This window comes from Phocoena sinus, chromosome 19, assembly GCF_008692025.1.
Source record: "Phocoena sinus isolate mPhoSin1 chromosome 19, mPhoSin1.pri, whole genome shotgun sequence".
NCBI classification, from domain to species: Eukaryota; Metazoa; Chordata; class Mammalia; order Artiodactyla; family Phocoenidae; genus Phocoena; species Phocoena sinus.
The window spans coordinates 25,422,359-25,448,626 of NC_045781.1; the positions used below are offsets into that span (position 1 = coordinate 25,422,359).

A 26,268-nucleotide genomic window follows, 5' to 3' on the forward strand; every position below is an offset into this window, starting at 1 on the left:
CTTCCTCTGAAATCTTGTAGTACTTGTTTCACGCTCTTGGTATAGCTTGCTTATGTTTGATTTTCCTTTTATGTATATGTTTTCTCTTACCCACTAGGTCACTAGTTAAGATGAAATTTCTTTCTTTTTTTTAAATTGAGGTAAGATGGAAATTTCTTAAATGTAGAGTAAGATGTTTGAATTTCATCCCGAAGTTTTCATGGTCCTTTTTCAAAATTAAAACTCACCTCGGCTTACCATCTCAGCCTTCTCTGTGTACCCCAGATCCAGGGAGTTTGTTTGCTTTTCTTTTCTTTTTTTTTGCGGTACACGGGCCTCTCACTGTTGTGGCCTCTCCCGTTGTGGAGCACAGGCTCCGGACGCGCAGGCTCAGCGGCCATGGCTCACGGGCCCAGCTGCTCCGCGGCACGTGGGATCTTCCCGGACCGGGGCACGAACCCGCGTCTCCTGCATCGGCAGGCGGACTCTCGGCGCACACTGCGCCACCAGCGAAGCCCATAGACTTATTCTTTTTTACTTAATGATTTTAATAGCTGTGTATTATTCTGTCTAGTGGTTACATCATATTTTACTTAAACTCGTCCCTGTTTTAAACATTTTATATTTCAATACATTGTTCAATATTCTTTGTGACTATGAGTTTCTCTATAGTTTGGATTATTTAGGTTAGAATCTTTTTTTTTTTTTTTTTTTGCGGTACGCAGGCCTCTCATTGTTGTGGCCTCTCCCGTTGCGGAGCACAGGCTCCGGACGCGCAGGCTCAGCGGCCATGGCTCACGGGCTCAGCCGCTCCGCGGCATGTGGGATCCTCCCGGACCGGGGCACGAACCCGTGTCCCCTGCATCGGCAGGCGGACTCTCAACCACTGCGCCACCAGGGAAGCCTTCTTTTTTTCTTTATAAAGTTGCTTTCACTTATTCTGTTTCTTGGAATTCATCCCCTTTCAGCGCTGGCTATGATATAGGACGAGTCCGCCTGCCGCTTCTGGTTGTCCGTGAAAATGAACTTTAAGCCCTTTGCTTTTCAGAGATTTAATTGTTGATCATAATGGAGAAAGAGGAGGTGCCAAAAGGTAGCAAACATGGGAAACTTTGGCAGATTCAGAGTCCTTGGTCTTGCGTCCAGGTGTCCAGAAACTTCTTGTGGAAGGTGCTTGGCGCTTGTCCAAGCTCATGAGGATAGGCTTGTGTTGGCTGCACTGCCAACTCTGTAGATATTTTTTCAAGGCTTGGATGACTTGTTCAAAACAACGTTTTAGAGTATGAATTTGACTGTGGGACATCAAGAAGTCCCTGGTGGGAAACTTGGGTTGAAGGAATAATTTCTTGAACTGGGATGATGCGTATGAGAATGGGAAGGAGTGAATGTGAAAGGTACCACAAGGTAAGAATGGAAAAGATTCTGACTCCCTTCATGGATTTAATAACAGCTTTGAATTTGAGTGACTAGAGTAATGTTCGTGTTATTGTTGAAAATAAGGGTTATGACTGTTGGTTTGGAGCAAAAGGTATGGTGCTGTTTAGATAGAACTGTCTAGCAGGGAGATGAAATTTTGGGGCTGAGATACAGTCATCTTTACTGCAGTGGGGCAATGTCCTTTCTTATGTGTGTTGTACACTGTATCGTAGTAAGTCCGAGATGTTAACGCTATTCTTTGGCCCTGGCCTTATGGCCTCTTTCTGACTGTTTCTATGCAATTTGATCAGTGGGATTGGTGTTAGTGCTGGGCTCCAAAGCGATCAGGAAGATTAACATGAAAGAATTCAGAGGCCTTATTCCAAGGGTTTGCTCTAAGTATAATTTCTGTGCATTTGCAAATGTAGCCCGCAGTAATTCTTCACTGAACTAGGACCTTCAGGTTATTGAATTTTACTGCATTTGGGTGCTTAAATGTGCTTTCAAGAAGACATTAGGTTTTCTGCAGTGTAGATTCTACACTAACAACATAATTCATATTTGAGAATTTCAAATCTAGTATACTGTGTTCAACTAAGCTGCTTCCATGCCACAACTCATCTTCTGTCTAAAATCTGTGACAGTGAACACTGTCACACCGTCAGAATCATTGGCATTTTAGCGTGTGGAATTTTCTTCAACACCCATTAAGTTTTTAGGTGCCGAAAGGCAGAGAGAAGCCATTACTAGAGCTTTTAGGAATCTACCGTGGGGTCACACAGAAGGTTTAGTTTTTTTCTGGAAAGGAAGCATGGGAAAGGGATACTAGGAAAGTCTAAGGTAGGGAGGAGGAGGGAGTGTGTGTTACAGCAGTTCTGGTCCTGGGGTGGTAGATGGCCTTACATCACAACTTCTTCCGTGAAACCGCTACCAGTAAATCCTAGTGTTAGGAGTCCAGAAGGGTCCATGGGGAGAAAATTTCAAGGGCTCCCTTGCTGGTATTGGACTGGTCAGACAGTTGTGGTTAGGTATTCTTATACCTGAGAAAAATTTAAGCCACTTTTCTATGGAAAGTAGAAAAGCAAGGTGTTGTATGATTTTACTCAGCTTTCTTTTTGTCCTTTAGAGTAAAATTTAGTGGAGGAAACTATTTCAGGATCACACCCACTGCACTGGAGACTGTATATGTTAATCATTTATACACACATAGGTATGGAGTAGTCTTGAAGGGGCTGTAGGCCTAAGAGGATGCTCATTTGAAGAATTAGGGTCCAGTTCCCAGCAGCTGGTCTGAGACTGCTATTTTGACTCTTTCCTACAGAACTGGCTGGACAGCTCAGCCTACTTCAGGGATTCAGAGGATGGCCTAACCCTCTGAATATTTGTTAGGGACTCAGCTGCTACAGAACACCAAAAAGACTTTAAATTCATTTTTACCATGACAGGAAATTATTTTTTTCTAAGAGAATATTTATCGAAGTTGAGGATGCCCTTGAACTAGGCTTTTCATTAATTTGAACCCAAACAGCAGGTGTTAATTTATTTCCATCCTGTAAGTTACTTAATGATATTAGAGACTTTTTTTTTAATACTAAGGGCTTTGGGTTATGTAGAAATTTGAGTTAAAGATTTTGGGAAAAAGCTGAATGTGGAGCTGTTTTTGTTGTGTACTGGCTCCTTAATCACTTGAAGGGTTTCAGAGTATGGAAAAAAATCTTGCCATGTGCATAAGAGATTTCATGTAGCATCTGGTAACTGAACTCTGGAATTCTAGCTCAAGTCATGCTTTCTGCTGAAATAGTTTGAATAGTATACAGAAACCTGTGTTTTCAAATTAGTTGCTTTATTAAAAGTGCTCTATAAAATAAAAGTGCTCATGGAGCCTTTTTACCATGTTCCATATGCTGTGTTAAACCTTTTGTATTTCTTACATTAACCTTCTCATGCATAGCCCCATCTAATTTTTTAAAACTTTTTATTTTGAAATATAGATTCACAGAAAGTTGCAAAAAATAGTACAGAAAGATCCCATGTTCCCTTCACATAGTTTCGTGCAGTGGTAACATCTTACATAACTATAGTTTAATATCAAAACCAGGCAATCAACACTGTTATAATCCATAGCCTTATTCAGATTTCACCAGTCTTACGTGCACTCATTTGTGTAGTGTGTGTGTGTTTAGTTCTGTGCAATTTTACATGTGTAGATTTGTGTAACCACCGCCACCGTCTTTAAGATGCAGAACTATACCATCACCTCAAAGATCCCTCATGCCATCCGTTTATTTTCACGCACACACATCCTCATCTCTAACCTCGAACAACCACTGATCTGCTCTCCATGTTAATAATTTTTCATTTCTAAAATGTTATATAAATGGAATCATATAGTACTTTACTTTGACTTTTTTCCATTTACCATAACTCCTTTGAGTTCTTTCCAAATTGTTGCATGTTTAATAGTTCCTTCCTTTTTAGTGCTGAGTAGTGTTCCAAAATTTGCATGTACCACAGTTTGTTTAACAGTTTACCTGGCGAAGGACATTCCGGAAGAGTTTATATGGTTTTTGGCTATTGCAAATAAAGCTGCTATACACATTCATGTAGTACACATTTTTATGTGAATGTAAGTTTTCACTTTGGGGGGAATAAATGCCCAAAAGTGCTGAGTCATTTGGTAAGCACATGAAACTGCTAAACTCTCTTCTAGAGTCGCTGTATCACATTACATTCCTACCAGCAACGTATGTGAGATCTGGTTTCTCTGCATCCTCGCCAGCATTTGGTATTATTACTGTTTTTTATTTTAGCTGTTCTCATATGAATAGCAATAGTTTATTATGCTTTTATCATATTAACCACCTCATAAATAACTCCACCTAATTTTAAGTTTTATTTTAAAAACTTCTTGGCAGTATTGAGAATGTCTGCAATTAAAAATCTGTAAGTAAAATTGACTTAAAAGGGCCTTACTTTTCGATTTGCTTTGATTTTATGCTTAGCAATATCATTTTAACTCTTTTATCATTGAATTACTTTACAGTGTTTCCTTTACATGTTGCTTTTTCTTAGATACTAGTATGAAGTAGAGCTTTATTTTCATTTTCTAAAAACATATAAAAGGATAACTTCAGAGTTGATTTCAAAATTTAGAGTCCTTCCTTTCATATGCTATGAATAAACTTTATTTTCTGTTGGCTTGGTTATATTTTGGGGAGTAAACCCCATGGTTAGTGGTGATTTTTTTTTTAATTAATTTATTTTTTGGCTGTTTTGGGTGTTTGTTGCTGCACTCAGGCTTTCTCTAGCAGTGAGAGGGGCTACTCTGTTGCAGTGTGCGGGCTCCTCACTGCAGTGGCTTCTCTTTGTTGCAGGACATGGGCTCTAGGCGCAAGGGCTTCGGTAGTTGTGGCACGCGAGCTCAGTAGTTGTGGTGCACGGGGTTAGTTGCTCTGCGGCATGTGGGATCTTCCTGGACCAGGGCTCGAACCCATGTCCCCTGCATTGGCAGGTGGATTCTTAACTACTGCGCCACCAGGGAAGTCCCTAGTGGTGACTTTTTTTGTTGTTGGTGGTAGTAAGGTTTTTTTTGTTTTTTTTTACAGTATTTTTACATCTGAACAGTGCCTTCAGACTGTGTAGAATAAATATATTTTCTTCATATCTATGCTAGAATAAACCATGTTTCATTGGAACCATTTTCTGGACTGAGAATTAGGACCTGGTCTCTTATCTTTCCCTTACCAGCCCCTTTAGTCACTGTTTTGATTTTGTCAAAATAACATAACTTTTAGCACTGTCAAGTTTGTATTATAAATTGTACTTTTTTTTTTTTTTTTTTTTTTTTGCGGTATGCGGGTCTCTCACTGTTGTGGCCTCTACCGCTGCGGAGCACAGGCTCCGGACGCGCAGGCTCAGCGGCCATGGCTCACGGGCCCAGCCGCTCGGCGGCATGTGGGATCTTCCCGGACCGGGGCACGAACCCGTGTCCCCTGCATCGGCAGGCGGACTCTCAACCACTGCGCCACCAGGGAAGCCCTATAAATTGTAAATATATTGTATTGTAAATTTCTGCCAAAGCAAGAGTAAGGATGCATTAGGATTGTGGTTGTGGAGTATTTTTTTTTTTTTTAAATTAATTAATTTATTTTTGGCTGCATTGGGTCTTTGTTGTTGTGTGCGGGCTTTCTCTAGTTGCGGCGAGCGGGGGCTACTCTTCGTTGCAGTGCACAGGCTTCTCACTGCGGTGGCTTCTCTTGTTGCGGAGCACGGGCTCTAGGCGCGTGGGCTCCAGTAGTTGTGGCACGTGGGCCCAGTAGTTGTGGCTTGTGGGCTCTAGTACGCAGGCTCAGTAGTTGTGGCACACGGGCTTAGTTGCTCCGCGACATGTGGGCTCTTCCCGGACCAGGGCTCGAACCTGTGTCACCTGCATCGGCAGGCTGACTCTCAACCACTGCGCCACCCGGGAAGCCCAGTTGTGGAGTTTTAAAAGTTATCGTCTAGTAATTTGGATTTAATAAAGTGTTAGGTCTGTGATGAGGTTTTAAATTTGATGTCTTTATTCTTAAATTTAGTTATTCACCCTTGGTTTTCTTCTTTGTTTGAGGTGTTAATACCACTGTTCCTTAGAATACTTGTTTTCTGGTGTTTTTTTTTTTTTTGGCCATGTTGGGTCTTCGTTGCTGTGCGCGGGCTTTCTCTAGTTGCAGGGAGCGGGGGGCTACTCTTCGTCGCGGTGCGAGGGCTTCTCATTACGGTGGCTTCTCTTTTTTTTTTTTTGCAGTTTTTTTTTTAACATCTTTATTGGAGTATAATTGCATTACAATGGCGTGTTAGTTTCTGCTTTATAACAAAGTGAATCAGTTATACATATACATATGTTCCCATATCTCTTCTCTCTTGCATCTCCCTCCCTCCCACCCTCCCTATCCCACCCCTCTAGGTGGTCACAAACCACCTAGCTGATCTCCCTGTGCTATGCGGCTGCTTCCCACTAGCTATCTATTTTACGTTTGGTAGTGTATATATGTCCATGCCACTCTCTCAGTTTGTCACAGCTTACCCTTCCCCCTCCCCATATCCTCAAGTCCATGCTCTAGTAGGTCTGTGTCTTTATTCCCATCTTACCCCTAGGTTCTTCATGACCTTTTTTTTTTTTCTTTCTTAGATTCTATATATATGTGTTAGCATACGGTATTTGTTTTTCTCTTTCTGACTTACTGCACTCTGTATGACAGACTCTAGGTCCATCCACCTCACTACAGATAACTCAATTTCGTTTCTTTCTATGGCTGAGTAATATTCCATTGTATATACATGCCACATCTTCTTTATCCATTCATCTGTTGATGGACACTTAGGTTGCTTCCATGTCCTGGCGATTGTAAATAGAGCTGCAATGAACATTTTGGTACATGACTCTTTTTGAATTATGGTTTTCTCAGGGTATATGCCCAGTAGTGGGATTGCTGGGTCGTATGGTTGTTCTATTTTTAGTATTTTAAGGAATCTCCACACTGTTCTCCATAGTGGCTGTATCAATTTACATTCCCACCAACAGTGCAAGAGTGTTCCCATTTACCATTGCAACAAAAAGAATAAAATATCTGGGAATAAGCCTACCTAAGAAGACAAAAGACCTGTATGCAGAAAATTATAAGACACTGATGAAAGAAATTAAAGATGATACAGATAGATGGAGAGATATACCATGTTCTTGGATTGGAAGAATCAACATTGTGAAAATGACTCTACACCCAAAGCAATCTACAGATTCAATGCAATCCCTATCAAACTACCACTGGCATTTTTCACAGAACTAGTACAAAAAATTTCACAATTTGTATGGAAACACAAAAGACCCCGAATAGCCAAAGCAATCTTGAGAATGAAAAATGGAGCTGAAGGAATCAGGCTCCTTGACTTCAGACTATACTACAAAGCTACAGTAATCAAGACAGTATGGTAGTGGCACAAAAACAGACATATAGATCAATGGAACAGGATCGAGAGCCCAGGGGTAAACCCACGCACGTATGGTCTCCTTATCTTTGATAAAGGAGGCAAGAATATACAGTGGAGAAAAGACAGCCTCCTCAATAAGTGGTGCTGGGAAAACTGGACAGGTACATGTAAAAGTATGAAATTAGAACACTCCCTAACACCATACACAAAAATAATGGATTAAAGACCTAAATGTAAGGCAAGGCACTATCAAACTCTTTGAGGAAAACATAGGCAGAACACTCTATGACATAAATCACAGCAAGATCCTTTTTGACCCACCTCCTAGAGAAATGGAGATAAAAACAAAAATAAACAAATGGGACCTAATGAAACGTCAAAGCTTTTGCACAGCAAAGGAAACCATAAACAAGACCAAAAGACAAGCCTCAGAATGGGAGAAAATATTTGCAAATGAAGCAACTGACAAAGGATTAATCTCCAAAATTTACAAGCAGCTCATGCAGCTCAATAACAAAAAAAACAAACAACCCAATCCAAAAATGGGCAGAAGACCTAAATAGACATTTCTCCAAAGAAGATACACAGATTGCCAACAAACACATGAAGAATGCTCAACATCATTAATCATTAGAGAAATGCAGTGGCTTCTCTTGTTCTGGAGCTTGGGCTCTAGGTGCGCGGGCTTCAGTAGTTGCAGCACACAGGCTCAGTAGTTGTGGTACGTGGGCTCAGTTGCTCTGTGTGGCATGTGGGATCTTCCCCAACCAGGGATTGATCCCGTGTCCCCTGCATTGGCAGGTGGATTCTTAACCACTGCGCCACCAGGGAAGTCCCAGAATACTTGTTTTTAAAATCAACATATGTTTTATATACTACTAATAAGTGCTAATTGTCAAAAAATTAGAAAATACAGCTAAACCAAAGGAAGAAAAAATAGCCCCTATAATACTAGTACCGGGACATAACTATTGTTAGCATATTTTAGTGTAGATATTTTTTATAATTTTATAATATTAATTTTATTTATAATATTAATTTATAATATTTATAATTTTACAATATAAATTTTATAATATAAATTTTATAATATATTTTTATAATATACTTTTAATAATATAATTTTATAATATAATTTTATAATATATTTTAATAAAAAATTTTATAATATAATTTTATAATATAAAATAATAATATAATATAATAAATAATAGTGTAATAATATAATATAATATATAATAATATAATGATATAATATAAATTTTATAATATAGAATTTATAATATTAATATATATATTTAATATATACTATTAAATATATACACTTACTATATTTCATTTTTTCTGTCTATCAATATGGACTCCACTATGGGTATACTTAAAATTTTTTTCCAATTTAAAGAAAAATTTTTTTGTTTGTTTTTTTTTGCAGTACACAGGCCTCTCAGTGTTGTGGCCTCTTCCGTTGCGGAGCACAGGCTCCGGACGCGCAGGCTCAGCAGCCATGGCTCACGGGTCCAGCCGCTCGGTGGCATGTGGGATCTTCCCGGACCGGGGCACGAACCCATGTCCCCTGCATCGGCAGGCGGACTCTCAACCACTGCGCCACCAGGGAAGCCCCTAGAAAAAATTTTTTTGAATAATAGAAATTTATTCTCTCACAATCTGGAGGCCAGAACTTAGAACTGGTTTTTATCTTAAGATTGTTTTCTACTTTGGGAGAAGGGTATCAGACTATTGTGGGCATACTTTTTTGACTTAAAAAAATGTATTAATGTGACAAATATCTTGCATATGAAATACATTTCTACAGCATTTAAAAATACCCCACTACCTTTAGTATGACTCTGTGTACCTACTGTGTGTGGACATGGTATTCCAGTGATTGAATGCACCTTAATTTATTTCACCAATCCCCAGTTGAACATTTAGTTTGTTTCCAATCTTTTTTTTTTTTTTTTTTTTTTTTTTTTTTTTTTTTTTGCGTTACGCAGGCCTCTCACTGTTGTGGCCTCTCCCGTTACGGAGTGCAGGCTCAGCGGCCATGGCTCATGGACCCAGCTGCTCCGTGGCATGTGGGATCTTCCCAGTATCTTCCCGGACCAGGGCACGAACCCGTGTCTTCTGCATCGGCAGGCAGACTTTCAACCACTGCGCCACCAGGGAAGCCCCAGTCTTGTTTTTTTTTTTTTTTTTTTTTTTAATTTTTATTTATTTATTTACTTATGGCTGTGTTGGGTCCTCGTTTCTGTGCGAGGGCTTTCTCCAGTTGTGGCAAGCGGGGGCCACTCTTCATCGCGGTGCGCGGGCCTCTCACTGTCGCGGCTTCTCTTGTTGCGGAGCACAGGCTCCAGACGCGCAGGCTCAGTAGTTGTGGCGCACGGGCTTAGTTGCTCCGCGGCATGTGGGATCCTCCCAGACCAGGGCTCAAACGCGTGTCCCCTGCATCGGCAGGCAGACTCTCAACCACAGCGCCACCAGGGAAGCCCCCCAGTCTTGTTTTTTAAAAGACATGTTTTTAGCTGAGCCGGTGCCACAGTGAGGATTATTTCTTCTATTTTTCTACTTATTTTTACTGAGATAAAATTCATATGCTATCATATTCACCCTTTTAAAGTGTACAATTCAGTGGTTTTAGACCATTACAAGATTGTGCAACCATCACAGCTATCTAATTCCAGAACGTTTTCATCACCACAGAAAGAAACCCTGTACCCATTATCACTCCACTATCCCCTTCCCCTTCAGATCCCGGAAGCCTCATACAGACTTTTTGTCTCTGTGGATTTATGATTCTGGAAATTTCATAAGAATGGAATCATATAATATGTGGCCTTTTGTGTCTGGCTTCTTTCACTTAGCATGTTTTCAGAGTTCATTTGTGTTGTAGCATGTATCAGTACTTCATTCCTTTTTATGCCTAAATATTCCAGTGTATGTATATACCACATTTTGTTTTTCCATTTATTAGTTGATGGACATTTGGGTTGTTTCCACTTTTTGGCTATTATAAATAAGAACATTCATGTACAGATTTTTTTGTGGACATGTGTTTTCATTTTTCTTGGGTAAATAACTTGGAGTGGAATTGCTGGGTCATATAAAGTGGCTATAATATTTTTCATTCCCACCAGCAATGTCTGAGGTTTCCAGTTTCTCCATGTTCTTGTCAATACTTTTCATTATCTGTCTTTTTGATTATAGCCATCCTAGGGAGTGTGAAGTAGTATCTCACTATGTTTTTTAAAATTTATTTAATTCATTTTATTTTTGGCTGCGTTGGGTATTTGTTGCTGTGCGCGAGCTTTCTCTAGTTGGCGCAAGCGGGGGCTACTCTTCGTTGTGGTGCATGTGGGCTTCTCATCGCAGTGCCCTCTCGTTGCGGAGCACGGTCTCTAGGCGCGCGGGCTCAGTACTTGTGGCTCGTGGGCTGCAGAGCACAGGCTCAGTAGTTGTGGCGCACAGGCTTAGTTGCTCCGCAGCATGTAGGATCCTCTCCGACCAGGGCTCGAACCCATGTCCCCTGCACTGGCAGGCGTATTCTCAACCATTGCACCACCAAAGAAGCCTTCATTGTGGTTTTGATTGCATTTCCCTAACGACTAAGGGTGTTGAGCATCTTTTCATGTGCTTGTAGGCTGCGTGTAAAGCTTCTTTGGAGAAATGTCTATTTAAGTTGCTTGCCCAGTTTTTTCTAGTGGACTTTTTATTGTTTATGGTAAGAGTTCTTTATATATTCTGGATTGTAGACCCTTATCAGATAGATGTTTTGCAGATATTTTCTCCCATTTTGTGGATTGTCTTTATATTATCTTGATATTGTCCTTTGAGGCACAAAGTTTTATTTGTTTGTTCTATTTTATAAATTCCAATTTGTCTATTATTTTTTTTTCTGTTTCTTGTGCTTTAGGTGTCATATCTAAGAAACCATTGCCAAGATCACAAAAATTGACCCCTATTTTGCCTTTTAAGAGTCTTACAGTTTTAGCTCTTAAATTTAGGTCTTTGATCCATTTTGAATTCACTTTTGAATTCAAAATATGGTGTGAGGTAGAGGTCTAAGTTCATTCTTTTGCCTGTGGATATGAGGTTGTTCCAGCACCATTTATTAAAGATCATTCTTTCTCCATAAATTGTCTTGCCACATGGTTATTTCTTGAGGATAAAGTTTTAGACTGGAGAATGTTTATATCTTTTAAGGCTTTTGCCAAATTTTCCTGTGGAAAGATTGGATCAGTTTACCCTTACATTAGCAGTGTGCAAGAGTCCGAATTTTCCCTAAACCTTCACCAATGCTACATGTTACAAATAAAAGCAAATACCAATACAAAAGGAAACATTTTTGGCCAATTTTACAGGTAAAAAATAGTATTTTACTGGTTTCATTTGCACATGCCTTCACATTAATTGGCTATTTTTCTTTTCAATTTCTTATTTCCCTTGCCTGTCTTTTTTTAATTGGAGTATAATTGCTTTACAATGTTGTGTTAGTTTCTGCTGTACAATGAAGTGAATCAGCTATATGTATGCCTATATCCTCTCCCTCTTGGACCTCCCTGCCACCGCCCCCCCCCCCCCCCCCCCCCGCTCCATCCCACCCATCTAGGTTGTCATGGAGCACCAAGCTGAGCTCCCTGTGCTATACAGCAGGTTCCCACTAGCTATCTGTTTTACATGTGGTAGTGTTTTTATGTCAAACCTAATCTCCCAATTCATTCCATCCACCCCTTTTCCCCTCTGTCCACATATCCGTTCTCTATGTCTACGTCTCTATTCCTGCCCTACAAATAGGGTGTTTGTACCATTTTTCTAGATTCCACATATATGTGTTAATATACGATTTTGTTTTGCTCTTTCTGGCTTACTTCACTCTGTATGACAGACTCTAGGTCCATCCACATCTCTGCAAATGACCCAGTTTCGTTCCTTTTTCTTGGAGATGTTGATCTTATTTATAAGAGCCCTTGTTCTGTCCTATTACAAATACATGTAATTTTTAATTCTAATTTTATGATTTATAAATAGCTTTTATTAGGATATTATTTATATATAATAAATTCACCCATTTAAATTGTACAGATAGGTGACTTTTGGAAATATATACAGTTGTGTGACCACAACAATCAAAATGTAGGAAGAAGATATAGAACATTTCCATCACTCAGAAAGTACCCTCATGCCCGTTACAGTCAGTTGCTTTACCCCATCGCTTCCCCTGAGCAACCACTTTTGCCTTTTCTAGGGTTTTGAATAAATGGAATTCTATATGCTGGGCAGTCTTTTGTGCCTGACTTCTCTGAGCATGATGTTTTGGAGATTCATGCATATTGTGTGTAATATAGTGTTCTTTGTTACTTTTTAATGCCGAGTAGCATTTTTATTGTATGGATCTATCACAATATGTTCATCCATTCTTTATGACATATAGATTTTGTAAACATGTCCTCTGCTTTTCGTTCTTTATTACTTGTTGATTTTGCGACTCATCTCCAAACAGACCAGGATGATCCACACGGTTTTTTGGTTGGATAATCTACTGCTGTATGCAAGCCACTGCACTAGGCTTTTTGTGGGAAGTAAAGACAGTAAAACATTCTCTGCCTTCTAAGAAATTATGGTCTGGTTGGATAAACTGGATAAGGTGGAGATGTTGCTTTTGACTAGTGAGGTAAGGGCAAACTTTGAGAAGAGTAGAGATTTTTTGCTAATGTTTTGAAAGATTGGTTAGGTTGTGGAGGGTTGGAAAGGAAAAATTGGTTATACAGGTTTCATATGACAATCCCTAAAAGGATAGGTTGGATATACAGTGGTCCCTGGGTATCCATAGGGGATTGGTTCCAGGATGGATACCAAAACACGGGGATGCTCAAATCCCTTAAATAAAATGGTGCAGTGCAAGGAATACAGTTGGCCCTCCGTATCTGTGGGGTTTGCATCTGAGGAATCAACCGACCTCGGATTGAGATTTTGATCTGTGGTTGGTTGATTGTTTGGATGTGAAACCCACGGGTACGGAGGGCTGACTGTGTAGTATTTAGCATAATCGAGATAGATGGGGAGCAGCATCTACTATGATGGGCTATAATGGTTTATCTTTCTTAGAGAAATTTGAGATCTGAAATTACTGTACTTCATTTTTTTTTTTTTGCGGTACGCGGGCCTCTCACTGCCGTGGCCTCTCCCATTGCGGACCACAGGCTCCGGACGCGCAGGCTCAGCAGCCGTGGCTCAGGGGACCAGCCGCTTCGCGGCATGTGGGATCTTCCCGGACCGGGGCACGAACCCGTGTCCCCTGCATCGGCAGACGGACTCTCAACCACTGCGCCACCAGGGAAGCCCTCTACTTCATTTTTTAAAACATTTTTATTATGGAGAATCACAAACGGTATGAAAGTACACAGAATAGATAATGAACTTCCATGTACTCATCACACAACTTCAACAGTCATCATCAACCCGTGGCCAAACTCATTTCACTTGCATGCCAGTCCATTTCCACCCCACATTATTTTGAAGCAAATTCCAGATGTCGCATCATTTTATATAAACCTTTCTGTATGCATGCGTCTCTAGATAAGGACTTAAAAAGAAACCATAGGGCTTCCCTGGTGGCGCAGTGGTTGAGTGTCCGCCTGCCGATGCAGGGGACGCGGGTTCGTGCCCCGGTCTGGGAAGATCCCACATGCCGCGGAGCGGCTGGGCCCGTGAGCCGTGGCCGCTGAGCCTGCGCGTCCGGAGCCTGTGCTCCGCAACGGGAGAGGCCACAACAGTGAGAGGCCCGCGTACCGCAAAAAAAAAAAAAAAAAAAAGAAACCATAATCGTGATACTATTATTACACCTGAATAAGTTAACAATAATTCCTTAGTTACCTCAAATACCCAATGTTTATATTTCCCCAATTGTGCCATAATTTTTTTTTAACAGTTTGTTCAAATCAGAATCCAAATGAGTTTCTTGCATTGCTGTTGGTTGAAATGCCTTTTTAATCTTTTAGTCAACAGCTTTGTCTGCTGTCTGTTTTCCCCCCATTAATTTATTTGTTGAAGAAGCTGGGGTGTTTTTCCTATAGATTTTTCTACTTTCTGAGTTTTGCTAATTGCATTCCTGTGGTGTCAATTTAATATGTTCTGTGTCCCCCTGTATTTTCTATAAATTTGTAATTAGATCTAGAGGCTTGTTTAGATTTGTTGTTGTTGTTTTCTGCAAGAATACTTCATAGAGGGTGGTGTGTACTTTTCCCAGGACACATATAGTATCTGAATGTCTTTATTTTTGTGATATTAGTAGCCATTAATGATCATTGCCTATAAATATTAGTTCATTATTAGAGTTGTAAACGTGGGATCTTCTTATTCTCTTGATCCTTTATCATTTATTAGCTGAAATACTCCTAAAAGGAGAAACTTTTCCTCCTCAACCATTTGGTTGTCCTGAGGGTACGGTTCCCATAGGGAAAACAGGATAAGAGTGAGAAAGGGGATATAACTTTTAACTAGCTCTGTTAATGAGCTGTCATCCCTCAGGAAAGAGAAGCAAGGTGGGCTGCAGGAAGCTGAAGTGGGCTTTGGGCCGACTAGTGCCTGGTGTGTGGAAGAGGAAGTAGTGAACTGTACGTGACCTTTGGTCGGTGGCTGGGACTGTCAGGGGAGCCCTTGGCCCACAGGCACACCTGACCTTTGCTTTCAGCTTGTGGTAGCTGAAGAAAACCATGATGGATGTAGTGGTCTGTGAGCCTCTGCTCAGGAGACAGAATTCTCACAGCCTTAACTTGACAACCAGAGTAATACATTTATTTTTCCTTTAAATTGAACTTGGATTATGTTTCTTCATCTTGTGCTAATATTCTTTAACCTTAGGCTAAAGAATGCTGTAACCCATACAGCATTATAGGAAGGATTCCTACCGGGAGTAAATGTTTAACACTTTACCTCCAATCAAATACTTTTTTTAAAGGTTACTATTTACGTATAAAAGCCATGTAGCAAGGTGTGTAAAGGAAGGGCAGTATGACCTCTGTAAAGGAAGGCTCCAAGATGATGACGTGAATCGAGCCTCAAGATCATGGTTTGGCTTCAGCTTCCTTAGGAGTTTGTGGTCGCCCCTCTGGGGAGTCAGTAGGCAGGGAAAACTGTGAGACCTGGGCAAAGTGGAGATATTCATGGACATTTCTGTTCTGAAGTAGCTGGTTCCTCTTTCCTTCCCCAAGAGCCGTGTGTGTGTGTGTGTGTGTGTGTGTTTTATGTATATATTTATGTGTGTATGTGTGTGTATATGATTTTTTCTTGAGCAGTTTTACGTTTACAGAAAAATTGACCAGAAAGTACAGAGTTCTCATATACTCCCTCACTTCCCCACTCCCACCCCAGTTCCTCTATAATTAATATATTGTATTTATTGTATTTGTTACAATTGATGGGCCATATGTTGATACATTATGACTAATTAAAGTCCATAGTTTACTGTTAGGTTTCACTCTTTGTGTTGTACATTCTGTGGATTTGGCAAATGTATATAATGACTTGTATCCATCATTATACAGAATGATATCACGCAGAATAGTTTCACTGCCCTAAAAATCCTGTGTTCTACCTGTTCATCTCTCTCTCCCCCTGAGCCCCTGGCAACCACTGATCTTTTTATTGTCTCCATTGTTTTGTGTTTTCCAGAATGTTATATAGTTGGAATCATACAGTATGTGACCATTTCAGATTGTCCGCTTTCCCTTAGCAGTATGCATTTAAGGTTTCTCTGTATCTTTTCCTGGCTTGATAGCTCATTTTTATTGCTGAATAGTACTCCATTGTATGGATGTACCACAGCTTATGTATCCAATTACCTGCTGAAGGACATCTTGGTCATTCCAGGTTTGGGCAGTTCTGAATAAAGCTGTTATAAGCATCTGTGCGCAGGTTTTTGTGTGAACATAAGTTTTCAGCTCCTTTGGGTTAATACCAAGGAGTGTGAGATTCCTGGATGGATGGTAAGAGTATATTAAGTTCTGTAAGAAACTACCAAGCTGTCTTCCAAAGTGGCTGTTCCATTTTGCATTCCCACCAGCAATGAATGAGAGTTCTTGTTGCTCCACATCCTCTCCAGCATTTGGTGTTGTCAGTGTTTTGGATTTTGGCCATTCTAATAGGTGTATAGTGGTATATCATTGTTTTAATTTGCAGTTCCCTAATGACATATGATGTCAGGTATCTTTTCTTATACTTGTCATCTGTATTTTCTTTGGTGAGGTGTCTCCTCAGGTATTTTGCTTTTTTTTTTTTTCTAACTGAAGTATAGGTGACTTACAGTATTGTATTAATTTCAGGTGTACCGCATAGAATTTGATATTTTTATAGATGATACTCCATGTTTTGCTCATTTGTAAGTTAGGTTATTTCCTTCTTTTTTTAAAATTAATTAATTAATTTATTTTTGCTGTGTTGGGTCTTCATTTTTGCGCGAGGGCCTTCTCCAGTTGGGGCAAGCGGGGGCCACTCTTCATCGTGGTGCGCAGGCCTCTCACTATCGCGACTTCTCTTGTTGCGGAGCACGGGCTCCAGACGCACAGGCTCAGTAGTTGTGGCGCACGGGCTTAGTTGCTCCGCGGCATGTGGGATCTTCCCAGACCAGGGCTCGAACCCGTGTCCCCTGCATTGGCAGGCAGAATCTCAACCACTGCGACACCAGGGAAGCCCAGTTAGGTTATTTTCTTATTGTTGAGTTTTAAATATTTTGGATACCAGTCCTTTATTAAATATGTATTTTTTAAAAAATTATTTATTTATTTTATTTATTTTTGGCTGCGTCGGGTCTTAGTTGCGGCGTGTGGAATCTTCATTGAAGCATATGGGATCTTTCGTTGTGGCGCGCGGGCTCTTCGTTGTGACACTCGGGCTTCTCTCTAGTTGTGGTGTATGGGTTTCCTCTTCTCTAGTTGTGGTGCGCAGGCAGGCTCCAGGGCGCGTGGACTCTGTAGTTTGCGACCCGCAGGCTCTCTAGTTGAGGCGCGCGAGCTTATTAATTGTGGTGCGCAGTCTTAGTTGCCCTGCAGCATGTGGGATCTTAGTTCCTCGACCAGGGATTGAACCTGCATCCCCTGCATTGCAAGGTGGATTCTTTAACACTGGACCACCAGGGAAGTCCCTTAAATATGTGTTTTGTAAAAAAATTTTTCCCAGTCGATGGCTTGCCTTTTCCTTCTCTTGACAGTGTCTTTTGCAGAGCAGAAGTTTTTACTTTTAGTGAAGTCCAATTTAGCAATTTTCTTTTATGGACTGTGCTTTTGGTATTGTGTCTGAAAAGTCATGGCCAAACTCAAGGTCACCTAAATTTTTTCTCAAGTTATCTTCTAGGAATTTTATAGTTTTGTGTTTTTATTTTTGTTTGTTTGTTTGTTTTTCTTTTGCCGTACGTGGGCCTCTCACTGTTGCAGCCTCTCTCGTTGCAGAGCACAGGCTCCGCACACGCAGGCTCAGCGGCCATGGCTCACGGGCCCAGCCGCTCCGTGGCACGTGGGATCCTCCCGGACCGGGGCACGAACCCCTGTCCCCTGCATCGGCAGGCAGACTCCCAACCACTGTGCCACCAGGGAAGCCCTGGGCTTTCTATTCTGTTCCATGTCTAGCCTTTCGCCAGTACCACACTGTCTTGATTACTTTAGCATCATAGTAAGTCTTGAAGTCAGGTGTTGTCATTCCTCTGACTTTGTTCTTCTCCTTCTATATTATTTTGGCTATTCTGGATCTTTTGCCTTTCCATATAAATTTTAGAATCAGTTTGTTGATATGTACAAAATGTCTTGCTGAATTTTGATTGGGATTTCATCGAATCTGTAGATCAAGTTGCAAAGAAATGGAATAGATCTTTGATTTCTTTCATCAAAGATCTTTGTAGTTTTGTAGTTTTCTTCATATAGATTTTGATCATATGTTGTTACATTTATACCTAAGTATTTCTGTTTTGGGCTTTTTTTAATGGTATTGCATTTTAAATTTCATATTTCATTTGTTTATTGCTGGTATATAAGGAAGCAATTGACTTTTGTTTATTAACTTTGTATCCTGTAACCTGGCTATAATGGCTTATTAGTTCCAGGAATTTTTTTGTTACTTCTTTGGGATTTTCTACATAGATAATCATGTCAGTAGCAAACAAAGGCAATTTTATTCTTCCTTTCCAATATGTACACTTTTTATTTCCTTGTTTTGTTCTATTGCATTAGGACTTCCAATATGATGCTGATTAGGAGTGGTGAGAGTGGACATCTTGCCTTGTCCCTAATCTTAGTGGGAAAGCATCTAATTTACATCATTAAGTAGCTGTAAGATATTTGTAATATGTTCTTTATCAAGTTGAGTAACTTCCCCTCTATTTCCGGTTTCCTGAGGGTTTTTTTTTTTTTTTTTTGGGGGGGTGGGCGGTGCACCACGAGGCATGGGGGAACATTAGTTCTCCAACTAGGGATTGAACCCGTGCCCCCTGCAGTCGTAACCATTGGACCACCATGAAATTCCCTTCCTGAGTGCTTTTTTTTTTTTTTTGCAGTACGCGGGCCTCTCCCGCTGCGGAGCACAGGCTCCGGACGTGCAGGCTCAGTGGCCATGGCTCACAGGCCCAGCCTCTCCGCAGCATGTGGGATCTTCCCCGACCGGGGCACGAACCCGTGTCCCCTGCACCGGCAGGTGGACTCTCAACCACTGCGCCACCAGGGAAGCCCCCTGAGTGTTTTTGATTGGGTGTTAGATTTTTTTCAAATGCTTTTTCTGTCTATTTGATATGATTATAGGATTTTTCTTCTTTAGCCTGTTGATGTGATGGATTACATAAATTTATTTTTGAATGTTGACTCAGTCTTGCATACCTGGAATAAATCCCACTTGGTCATGGTGTATAATTCTTTTTGTCATTGTTGTATTTGGTTTGCTAATTTTTTTTTTTTTTTTGGTTTGCTAATATTTTGTTCAAGATTTTTACATCTGTGTTCAGAGATACATCAGAGAGATTGGTCTGTAGTTTTTCTTATAATGTCTTTGGTTTGGGGATTAGGGTAATCGTCTCAGAGAATACATTACAAACGATTTCCTCTGCTTCTATTTTCTGGAAGAGATTGTAGAAAATTAAGATAATTTCTTCCTTAGATCTTTGGTAGATTTTCCTAGTGAACCCATCTGGGGTTGTTGCTTTTTATTTTAAGAGCGTTATTAGTTATTGATTCAGTTTCCTTAATAGACATAGGCCTATTCAGATTGTTCTTTTCTTCTTGTATAAATCCTGGTAGATTGTCTCTTTCAAGGAATTGGTGTATTTTATCTAGGTTATCAATTTGTGGGTTCATAATATTTCTTTATCTTCCTGTTGATATCCGTAGGATCAGTAGTGATGGCCCTTCATTCATTTCTGATGTTAGTAATTAGTGTCTTCTTTCTTTTTTCTCAATTTGGCTAGAGGTTTATCCATTTCATTGATCTTTCCAAAGAGTCAGCTTTTGTTTCACTGATTTTTCTCTATAGATTTCTTTTTTCACTGATTTCTGCTCAAATTTTAATTATTTTTCTCGTCCTTACTTTGAACATAATTTGTTCACCTTCTTCTAGTTTCCTAAGGTAGAAACTTAGATAATTGAATTTTAGATCTCTCTTCTTTTCTTTCTCTATTTTTTTATAAATTTTATTTATTTTTGGCTGCACTGGGTCTTCATTGGTGCTCGCAGGCTTTCTCTGGTTGCAGCAAGCAGGGGCTACTCTTCGTTGTGGTGCGCGGGCTTCTCATTGTGGTGGCTTCTCTTGTTGCAGAGCACAGGCTCTAGGCATGCAGGCTTCCGTAGTTGTGGCATGTGGGCTCAGTAGTTGTGGCTTGTAGGCTCCAGAGCGCAGGCTCAGCAGTTGTAGCGCACGGGCCCAGCTGCTCCGCAGCATGTGGGATCTTCCCGGACCAGGGCTCGAACCCACGTCCCCTGCATTGGCAGGGGGGCTCTCAATCACTGCGCCACCAGGGAATCCCTTTCTTCTTTTTTAATATTTGCATTCAGTGGTATAAATTTTACTCTATGTACTGCTTTCCCTGCATGTCACAAGTTTTTTTTTTTTTTTTTTTTTTTTTACAAGTTTTGATAAGTTATATTTTCACTTTCATTTAGTTAGGACTATCTCTTGAGACAACTTCTTTGACCCAAGTTTTAATTTCCCAATTATTTAGTCTCCAAGTATTGCATATTTAATCTTCAAATATTATATTTGGGATTTTCCAGCTATTTTTAAGTTACTGATTTCTCGTTTAATTCCATTGAGGTCTGAGAGTATACTTTGTATGATTTAAAATTTTTTAAGGTGTGTTTTATGGCCCAGAATGTGATCTGCTTACAGGTCTTTCCCCCACACCCCAAGAAATGTGATGATGTAAGGTTCTCTCATTTTTATTGTATGTGACTTCAAAGTAACATACAGTTAAAAAAAAAAAATCAGAATGAAGCAACCCAAGTGTTCATTGATGGATGAATGGGTAAACAAAATGTTGTAATATACACACAATGTAATATCATTCAGCTTTATAAGGGAAGGAAATTGACACATGCTACGACATGGGTGAAACTTAAGGAAGTGCTAAGTGAAAAAAAAGCCAGTCACAAAGGACAGAATTGAATGAGATTCTACTTCTATGAGATACCTAGGGAGTAGTTAAATTCATAGAGACAGAAAGTAGAACAGTGACTGCTAGGGGTTTGGGGGCGGGGGAGAAGAGAATGGGGAGTTAGTGTTTAATGGGTACAGAGTTTCATTAGGGGAAGATTAAAAAGTTGTGGAGGGCTTCCCTGGCGGCGCAGTGGTTGAGAGTCCGCCTGCCGATGCAGGGGACACGGGTTCGTGCCCCGGTCCGGAAAGATCCCACATGCCGCGGAGCGGCTTGGCCTGTGAGCCATGGTCGCTGAGCCTGTGCGTCCAGAGCCTGTGCTCCGCAGCGGGAGAGGCCACAGCAGTGAGAGGCCCGCATACCGCAAAAAAAAAAAAAAAAAAAAAAAAGTTGTGGAGCACACACTGCAACTACGGAAGACCGCGTGCTTTAGGGCCTGCATGCTGCAACTACTGAGCCCGTGAGCCACAGCTACTGAAGCCTGTGCGCCTAGAGTTCGTGCTCTGCAACAAGAGAAGCCACCGCAACGAGAAGCCTGCACACCGCAACAAAGAGTAGCCCCTGCTCACCGCAACTAGAGGAAGCCCGCACACAGCAATGAAGACCGAACGCAAACAAAAAAAGAAAAAAAACAAGTTCTGAAGCAAAGTTTCAGTTATGCATAAACAAGTTTTGAAGATCTATACAGCATGGTGCCTATAACTAATAGTACTATATTGTATACTATAATATGCTAAGAGGGTATGTCTTTTGTTACGTATTCTTACCACACACATTAAAAAAGTAAATAAAGGGGGCAGGAGGAAACTTTTGGGAGGTGCTGGATATGTTTTTGGCCTTGATGGTTGGTGATAGTTTTACAAGTATGGTTATATTATGTGTCAGTCATACTTCAGTAAAGTGGTTTAAAAAAAAAAGTGCTATAGATGGATAGTAGTGATAGTTTCACAAGATGTGTATGTCTTTTTTTGTTTTTTTAGCGTCTTTATTGGAGTATAATTGCTTTACAGTGGTGTGTTAGTTTCTGCTTTATAACAAAGTGAATCAGCTATACATATACATATATCCCCATAACTCTTCCCTCTTGCATCTCCCTCCCTCCCGCCCTCCCTATCCCGCCCCTCTAAGTGGTCACAAAGCACTGAGCTGATCTCCCTTTGCTATGCCGCTGCTTCCCACTAGCTATCTATTTTACGTTCGGTAGTGTAAATATGTCCATGCCACTCGCTCACTTTGTCCCAGCTTACCCTTCCCCCTCCCCGTGTTCTCAAGTCCATTTTCTAGTAGGTCTGCGTCTTTATTCCCATCCTGCCTCTAGGTTCTTCATGACCTTTTTTTTTTTTTTAGATTCCATATATATGTGTTAGCATACGGTATTTGTTTTTCTCTTTCTGACTTACTTCACTCTGTATGACAGTCTCTCGGTCCATCCACCTCACTACAAATAAATCAATTTCGTTTCTTTTTATGGCTGAGTAGATGTGTATGTCTTAATGCCATAGAACTGCACACTTAAAAATGGTTAAAATGGTAAATTTTATGCATGTTTTAACCACAGTTTTTAAAAATGGGAAAAAATTTCCTTTAATCAGAACATTGACAAAGAAAAGGTTGAATTATTTTTAAAATTTCTTTATTCCAAATGTATGTATTTATTTTTATAGTTTTATTTATTTATATCTTTTTATTATTTTTTTAAATAGATCTTTATTGGAGTATAATTGCTTCACAATACTGTGTCAGTTTCTGTTGTACAACAAAATGAATCAGCCATATGCATACATATATCCCCCTATCCCCTCCCTCTTGAGCCTCCTCCCCACCCTCCCTATCCCACCCCTCTAGGTTGTTGCAAAGCACCGAGCTGATCTCCCTGTGCTATGCGGCTGCTTCCCACTAGCTAACTATTTTACATTCGGTAGTGTATATATATACGTCGATGCTACTCTCACTTCACCCCAGCTTACCCCCACACCCCGCCCCGTGTGCTCAAGTCCATTCTTTATGTCTGTGTCTTTATTCCTGCCCTGCCACTAGGTTCATCAGTACCTTTTTTTTTTTTTTTTTTTTACGGTACTTGGGCCTCTCACTGTTGTGGCCTCTCCCATTGCGGAGCACAGGCTCCAGACGCACAGGCTCAGCGGCCATGGCTCACGGGCCTAGCCGCTCCGCGGCATGTGGGATCTTCCCGGACCGGGGCACAAACTCGTGTCCCCTGCATCGGCAGGCGGATTCTCAACCACTGCGCCACCAGGGAAGCCCAGTACCATTTTTTTTTCTTTAGATTCCATATATATGCATTAGCATATGGTATTTGTTTTTCTGTTTCTGACTTCACTCTGTATGACAGATATTGAGCTCCATGAGCTGTTTGTATATTTTGGAGATTAATTCTTTGTCTGTTTCCTTTGCAAATATTTTCTCCCATTCTGAGGGTTGTCTTTTTGTCTTGTTTATGGTTTCCTTTGCTGTGCAAAAGCTTTTAAGTTTAATTAGGTCCCATTTGTTTGTTTTTATTTTCATTACTCTAGGAGGTGGGTCAAAAAAAATCTTGCTGTGATTTATGTCAAAGATTGTTTTTCCTATGTTTTCCTCTAAGAGTTTTATAGTGTCTGGTCTTACACTTAGGTCTTTAATCCATTTGGAGTTTATTTTTGTGTATGGTGTTAGGTAGTGTTCTAATTTCATTCTTTTACAAGTAGCTGTCCAGTTTTCCCAGCACCACATATTGAAGAGGTTGTCTTTTCTCCATTGTATGTTCTTGCCTTCTTTGTCATAAATTAGGTGACCATATGTGTGTGGGTTTATCTCTGGGCTTTCTATCCTATTCCATTGATCTATATTTCTGTTTTTGTGCCAGTACCATACTGTCTTGATTACTATAGCTTTGTAGTATAGTTTGAAGTCGGGGAGCCTGATTCCTCCAGCTCCGTTTTTCTTTCTCAAGATTGCTTTGGGTATTCAGGGTCTTTTGTGTTTCCATACGAATTGTAAAATTTTTTGTTCTAATTCTGTGAAGAATGTGATTGGTAGTTTGATAGGGATTGCATTGAATCTGTAAATTTCTTTGGGTAGTAGAGTCATTTTCACAATGTTGATTCTTCCAATCCAAGAACATGGTATATTTCTCCATCTGTTTATGTCATCTTTGATTTCTTTCATCAGTGTTTTAGTTTTCTGAGTACAAGTCTTTCGCCCCCTTAGATAGGTTTATTCCTAGGTATTTTATTCTTTTTGTTGCGATGGTAAATGGGATTGTTTCCTTAATTTCTCTTTCTGATTTTGTGTTGTTAGTATATAGGAATGCCAGAGATTTCTGTGCATTAATTTTGTATCCTGCAACTTTACCAAATTCATTGATTACCTCTAGTAGTTTTCTGGTGGCATCTTTAGGATTCTCCATGTATAGTATCATGTCATCTGCAAACAGTGACAGTTTTACTTCTTCTTTTCCAATTTGTATTCCTTTTATATCTTTTTCTTCTCTGATTGCCGTGTCTAGGACTTCCAAAACTATGTTGAATAATAGTGGTGAGAGTGGACATCCTTGTCTTGTTCTTGATCTTAGAGGAAATGCTTTCAGTTTTTCACCATTGAGAATGATGTTTGCTGTGGGTTTGTCGTATATGGCCTTTATTATGTTGAGGTAGGTTCCCTCTATGCCCGTTTTCTGGAGAGTTTTTAATCATAAATGGGTGTTGAATTTTGTCAAAAGCTTTTTCTGTGTCTATTGAGATGATCATAGGGTTTTTATTTCTTAATTTATTAATATGGTATATCACATTGATTGATTTGTGTATATTGAAGAACCTTTGCATCCCTGGGATAAATCCCACTTGATCATGGTATATGATCCTTTTAATGTGCTGTTGGATTCTGTTTGCTAGTATTTTGTTGAGGATTTTTGCATCTATGTTCATCAGTGATATTGGCCTGTAGTTTTCTTTTTTTGTGGTATCTTTTTCTGGTTTTGGTATCAGGGTGATGGTGTTTTCGTAGAATGAATTTGGGAGTGTTCCCCCCTCAGCAATCTTTTGGAAGAGTTTGAGAAGGAGCAGTGTTAGCTCTTCTCTAAATGTTTGATAAAATTCACCTGTGAAGCCATCTGGTCCTGGACTTTTGTTTGTTGGAAGATTTTTTTTTTTAACCTTTAATTCATTTATTTTAAATCCTTTGTTCATAGGAATTTAGAGACTATTTTCAAACTAGTACAAATATTTTATAAGTAATATCTAGCAGTTTATTAACTAGTGGAGTATACTGCACAACAAACTACCTCACACCTTTCAGGAAGAAAACCCCCTAAATTTGAAACGTAAAAAGATGTCACCCACTGAATTTGGACACAGTTAAAATGTGCTTTAATATTTGTTTGGAGGAGGGGGGTCACACACTTCTACTCAATTAAGAGAAACATTTATACAGTCCAGGTCTTCAATTTTCTTTACACCCATCATGCCATGAATTCATAGGGAATGGGCTCTAACAGTTCAGGATCCTTTCCATTGGTTCTCACAAAGTGTGCTTCTCTGGGTGGAGCAGGCTGGCGCTTCAGTTGACCCCAAGTACCTTTCTATTTGGCTTCCTTCTTTTTCTGATCATTTTCCTTCACCCGTTTCAGGAAGCTGTCTCGGCTCTTAGAGTGCTTAGTATGCTCGATACGCACATTAATTCTCTTGGCAAGAATCTTGCCCTTAACTTGTTTGTTTACAATGATGCCAACAGCATGCTGGGTAACATTGTAGACTCTCCCAGTTTTGCCATGGTAACATTTCTGGGGTATTCCTTTTTTTTTTTTTTTTTTTTTTTTTTTGCGGTATGCGGGCCTCTCACTTCTGTGGCCTCTCCCGTTGCAGAGCACAGGCTCCGGACACGCAGGCTCAGCGGCCATGGATCACGGGCCCAGCCGCTCCAAAGCACGTGGGATCCTCCCGAACCGGGGCACGAACCCGTGTCCCTGCATCGGCAGGTGGACTCTCAACCACTGTGCCACCAGGGAAGCCTGGGGTATAACTTTTTGAACAGTGTCCAGATATCTACAGTATCACCTTTCTTGTAGATTCGCATGTATGTGGCCAACGGAACAACTCCATATTTTCTAAAGGGCCTGGAGAACATGTAGAGGGTGCCCCTCCTCTTTCCCTTTGTGTTGATCATTTTGGCGAATTACTGGAAGATGGTGGTTCCGGCCGAAAAGCTGTTGGAAGATTTTTAATTACAGTTTCAATTTCATTGTTTGTGATGGGTCTGTTTATATTTTCTATTTCTTTCTGGTTCAGTCTTGGAAATCT

The 26,268-nt window shown here is 40.3% G+C and overlaps 1 protein-coding gene and 1 pseudogene across 2 annotated transcripts in view; one reads left to right on the forward strand and one right to left on the reverse strand.

Annotated features, from left to right (window-relative positions):
* Positions 1-26,268, forward strand: part of TENT4B (terminal nucleotidyltransferase 4B) — a 62,794-nt gene that overhangs the window by 3,300 nt on the left and 33,226 nt on the right. The window lies entirely within an intron of this gene.
* Positions 25,431-26,137, reverse strand: LOC116744351 (annotated as a pseudogene).